This window comes from Rhinopithecus bieti, unplaced genomic scaffold (genome assembly GCF_001698545.2).
Source record: "Rhinopithecus bieti isolate Rb0 unplaced genomic scaffold, ASM169854v2 scaffold_31446, whole genome shotgun sequence".
Lineage (NCBI taxonomy): Eukaryota > Metazoa > Chordata > Mammalia > Primates > Cercopithecidae > Rhinopithecus > Rhinopithecus bieti.
In genome coordinates this window covers 491892-497765 of record NW_016813612.1, presented here as the reverse complement: position 1 = coordinate 497765, position 5874 = coordinate 491892, and the positions used below count along the sequence as shown (strand labels likewise).

General features: G+C 43.5%; 1 pseudogene; it reads right to left on the bottom strand.

The window, feature by feature from the left end:
- Nucleotides 1-4689: 4689 nt before the first annotated feature.
- LOC108513117 (phosphoglycerate mutase 1-like) lies at nt 4690-5271 on the bottom strand (annotated as a pseudogene).
- Nucleotides 5272-5874: the final 603 nt, after the last annotated feature.

Genomic DNA, 5874 nt, shown 5'->3' with positions numbered 1-5874 from the left:
CAGGGGGAAAGATGGCTTTTCTTTCTTCCTTTCCCTTTACCAGTCCCTCCTCCATTCTCCACTGAGCAAGGTGAAGGCTTTGTCTTATCTGTCATTGAGATATTTGACCATCTTCATTTTCCCACCTCCAAGTCTACCCTTTGGAGGCAGTGTTGCATACTCTGTCCTCTTTCCCATACAAGGCATGAAGTACACTTGCTCCACCCATCAAAACAAATCCCTCCATTTGTGTCATGGGTGCCATTTCCATAAATTACCACTGTAATTACCTCCTTTCTTCTGAATCATCAGTTCTTCTTCTCTACTGGATCATTTTCATCAGATGGAAACGTTATCTAGTACTGCCAGTCTTTCAAATAGAAGAAAAGAAAACCATTGATCTCACATTCCCTTCAGCAAACAAAGAAAGAGCCTGCTTCTTTACCCCAAACTCTTTTCCCCATTGGCCTCATCTAAGTAAATGGCACTGCCATCCATAGAATTGCTCAAACTTAAAACTTTATCTTTCAATCTTCCCTTCCTTTACTGCCTCTACCCCGTCCGATCTAATGGGGTCTTACTGTTTCTACTTGCAAAATGTATCATATCCATCCTTTCCCCTACCCCAATTCCTGACTAATACACCTGACAAGCAACACCTGACAAGCACCATTGTTTTGCACCTGGATTACTACAGTAGCTCTCCAGCTGGTCTTCTTGAATTCATTCACAACACAGAAGCCTGAGTTTTCTCTAAAATTCAAGTGAGATTATATCAGTTCTCTGCACAAAATCTTCTGAAGGCTTCTCATTGTATTTAACATGAACCAAACATATTACAGTGGCTTACAGGATGCCACATCACCTGTTCCCTGCCTATCCCTTGTTCTCACCATCTACTCTCTGACTCTCCACTACACACATGACCAGACCCCACTGGTCTTCAACCTTAAAGCATTTGCACTCCATGTTCATTCAGTTGGTCTGGAATACTCTGCCCTGCTCCCCATCTCCCTTCTTGTCCCTCAATTTCAGTTCAAACCTCATCTGAAGGAGCCTATCTCTGACCACCCAATCTAAATAAACCCCTCACCACCCATCCCTAACACAGCACCCTGTATTTTGTTTTCTTTATAATATTTATCTTTATTTAACAACATCTTGCTCATTGTTTTGCTAGTTTACCTTGCATCTCCTTACCACTAACATGTAAGGTGTACTAGAGATACTCGTAGGAGATGCTGTCAGTGCCTCACCCATATCCCTTAGCACTCACCTTTCCCACAGATGTGCCCTGGATGCTCCAACTGCAAGCATCTGTGTCCAACTGCAAGCATTGCTTGAGGGCATTCCCTGCCCACAGGAGCATGCAAGGGAGGGAAATACTTGAGATTAGGGCAGGATGGAAATACTAGGGAGTTAACACCTGCCCCCTGCACCCCTCACACTAGCAACCTTCAATCAGTGGCAGATGGAAATTACTATATAAGTATCCCAGCTGGAAATACTAGGGAGTTAACACCTGCCTCTGCACCCCTCACACTAGCAACCTTCAATCAATGGCAGGTGGAAATTGCTATGTAAGTATCCCAGCTCACTTACCCTCAGGTAAGAAAAGCATGGAAGCATGGTCTACACTGACTCCCAGGATTTCCCAGCAAGATTGGACCTCAGTTGCCGATAACAGTAAACTGTCAATAAAGTACCATTTATTGGCTCCCTTACCTTCCCTTCTCTGTCTCATTTTCCCATACCTCTACCTATGCTTTCTGAGATCACCTCCCAAATAAACTACTAGCACTTACATCCTTATCATAGCCTTCTAGGGGAACCCAACTTAAGATATCTTTGGACCTCCCACCCCAGTTTAGATCAGGGTCTGAAATACAATAGGTGCTCAAACCTATTGTACAAATGAGTAAATCTCCCTCCCTGTGACCACCACTCACACTTTGGGAAATTCCAGTCTTATCTATTAAATGTAACATATCTGTGTGTCATTTTCCATTTTGAAGACATTTGGAGCTTGTACATCTCTGAAATGGGAAGAGACTAGATTTTTGTAATAGGGTTGCTTGAACATAATTATTTCTGGTAAGCCACCTCCTTACTCTTTCTTTCATGCTTCTCCCCTGGAGTAGGGGAAGAAGAAGGGAGTTCAGTTCCGGGAGAAAGGAAGCTGGAAAAATGAATGCCTGGCAAGGACATATTCTACCAGGGCCTTGGAAAGACTTGGGGTCTAGGCCCCTTTGCCCTTTGCTGACATTTTCCCAGTGGCCTAGCTTGCCCAGATGCTGGGTGAGAGTTAGTTATCTTATCACAATCATTCTACACACGCAAGAAGTATCCATGGGGAAAAGGATGGATTATTTAGTTGAAGGTGTTAGGAAATTTGGCTCAATGAAGAAAAAGTTGGGTCCCTACTCCATACCACAAACACTAGTGGGTTACAGATGGATTAAAGACCTAATTGTGAAAGGCAAAACTGTAAAGGTAATCAGAGAAACCTAGAAAGATATGTTATGACTGGGACAAAAAATAAGGGTTCTTTAATTGGTAAAATAAACTGGGTGCAGTGGCTCACACCTGTAATCCCAGTGCTTTGGAAGGCAGAGGCAAGAAGATGGCTTATAGCCAGGAGTTCTAGGCCAGCCTGGGAAACAAAGCAAGACCCCATCTCTACAAAATATTTTAAAAATTAGCCAAGCGTAGTGTCACACACCTGTAGTCCCAGATATTGGGAAGCTGGGGCAGGAGGATTACTTGAGCCCAGGGGTTTGAAACTGCAGTAAGCTATTATCACACCACTGCACTCCAGCCTGGGTGACAGAGTGACACCCTGTCTCTGAAAAAATAATATGGTAAAATATACATAACATAAAATTTATCATCTTGACTTTTTTATTGCATATCACTCCTTTACTATACTAAGCTAGAAAAAAAATGTAGTACAGTTATTCTGAAAAAGAATACTGGGACCATGTGACAGGGCAAAGCAACCAGAACATGATTAAGAAATCAGGCACAGTGAAAGACACACTTGGACGTGCTCAAGAGGCGTTTCACTGCCACAAAACAAGGCAGGGGAGGGATTCTAAAATATATAGCAGAATGCACTTCTACCCTTAGAAGCCAAAAGGCATATCCCATGTTGGTGTGAGGAATGGCTTACTTTCTGATGACCATACATGGGACTAAGTATTTCAAGTGCCACTAGGAACTCCAAGGTGTTTGTGTGTGTGTGTGTGTGTATAGTGTGTATATATAGTGTGTGTGTATATATATACACATACACACAATATATGCACACACATATACATATATAGACAAAATTTAAGTTTATGTGTTGAATTATGTGTTAAGTTTATGTGTTGCATTTACTTTTACAAACATATATATATGCACATATGTGTTGCATTTACTTATACATAATATCTATATTTTATATAGATAAAAATTATATATATCTGTATTTTATATATAGATATTATATATAAAAAATTTTGTAGCCAGGTGCGGTGGCTCACACCTGTAATCCCAGCACTTTGGGAGGCCGAGGCGGGTAGATGACAAGGTCAGGAGATCGAGACCATCCTGGCTAACACGGTGAAACCCCATCTCTATAAAAATACACAGAATTAGCTGGGCATGGTGGTGGGCGCCTGTAGTCCCAGCTACTAGGGAGGCTGAGGCAGGAGAATGGTGTGAACCCGGGAGGCGGAGCTTGCAGCGAGCCGAGATCCGGCCACTGCACTCCAGCCTGGGCGACAGAGCAAGACTCCGTCTCAAAAACAAACAAACAAACAAACAAAATTTTGTAAATGCAACATATAAACTTAATTGAGGATTGATCCCAACCTTCTAAAGCCAACTTCTCTGGCATCAAGGAGGAAATAGTTGATTTTTTTTTAACATTCCTATGTAAGTTACATTTATCTTCCACTGAAATGACTAACCCCACCACCCAAGTCAGTGACCTAACCACAGAAGGGTACAGGACTGGCTTCTGGGGTCAAATAGGTGCTCTTGCTTCATTGCTTCTTGCTTCTTCATTGGTCATGCCTTAGCATGGTTCCTCCCTCTCCCCTTCTCAAGCTGGTCCCTAGTAAACATAGCCCTGGCAAAAACCAGAGTTACTACCTCTGAACACGCTTGGCTAAGAGGAGCCTTCCCTCAGTGTGGACTGAGAACCCATGCCCCAGAGGCGCTATTCCAATCCAGTTGTATGAAGGGAGTGGGTGTAGGAGATAAAATGGCTGAAAGGAAAATGGAAGCCACTGGTCCCCATCTGCAGCTACAACTTAAGATGACTATGGCTGGGCACACTGGCTCATGCCTGTAATCCCAGCACTTTGGGAGGCTGAGACAGGTGGATCACCTGAGATCAGGAATTTGAGACCAGCCTGGTCAACATGGTGAAACCTCATCTCTACTAAAAATACAAAAATTAGCTAGGTGTGATGCCATATTCCTATTGTCCCAGCCACTCGGGAAACTGAAGCAGGAGGATCGCGTGAACATGGGAGGCAGAGGTTGCAGTCAGTTGAGACTGTGACACTGCACTCCAGACTGGCTGACACAGTGAACCCCGTCTCAAAAAAAAAAAAAAAAAAAATGACTATGAAGTGGTCAATGTGACATATGCAGAAGTGCAGAGGAAAGGATAGGCAGAGACGGCATTCCTTGGGACAGTAATCTGCCTGCTGGCCTTTACTTCTTGACCTTGCTCCCAACAGCCATAGCTTCCATGGCTTTACACAGTCTCTTCATCCCCCTCAGGAACTACATGGGCTTGGTGGGCTTCAAGTTCTTGTTCAATATATAGACAATGGGAATACCAGTTGGCAGGTCCAGCTCCATGACAGCCTCTTCAGAGAGACCCTCCAGATGCTCAACAATGCCCCGAAGGCTGTTGCCATCAGCTGCAATCAGTACCTATTTCCCCTCCTCGATCCAGGAAACTATTTCTTCTTTCCAAAAGAGCAGAGCTATGGCAGTAGTGTCCTTCAGACTTTCACAGGAGGGTAGCTGATCTTTAGTGAGATCTGCATACTTGCTCTTCTCACTGGTGTTGCCTTAGAAGGGGTGGTTGGGCTCCATCATAGGTGATGAGACATCATAGGAGCATCTCCAGATCTTTACCGAGGCCTCCTCATGCTTGGCAGCAGCTTCTGCTTTATTAAGGCCAGTTAGAACCCCATAGTGGCACTCATTCCAAGTCCTCATTACAGGCAGCCACATCTGACCAATGGCATCCAGCACTGTGCAGAGGACCCAGATGGCTTTTTCTCCCACTGCCCAAGCCACCACGCCTCACAGAAAAGTATCAGGCTGATCACGGTCCCTCAGACCCAGATCCCTCCAGGCCACTGCCACAAGGTCTTTTTAAACAGCTTTGTTGAGATATAATTCACATAGCAAAAAATTCAGCTATTTAAAGTGTACAGTTCAGTGTGGTTTTAGTATATTCCCAAAGTTGCACAACATCACTACAATCGGTTGTAGAATATTTTCATCACCCCCACAAAGAAACGTTGTACCCATTAGCAGTCATTCCTCATTCTCATGTTTTCTTCTAGGAATGTGTAGTTTTAGGTCTCACATTTAAGTCTTTGGTCCAGTCTCAGTTAACTTCTGTGTATTGGTATAAGGTAGGAATCCAAATTCATGCTTGTACATGTAGATAACCAGTTATTCCAGCACCATTTGTTAAAAAGACTAGTCTTTCGCCCGTTGAATCATCCTGGCACCCTTATTGAAAATCAGTTGGCCATAGATGAGAGTTTATTTCTGGACTCACAATTCTGTTCCATTGATCTGTTTATGTATCTTTATGCCAAAACCACACTGTCTTAATTACTGCAGCTTTGTAGTGAGTTTGAAATTGGGAATGTG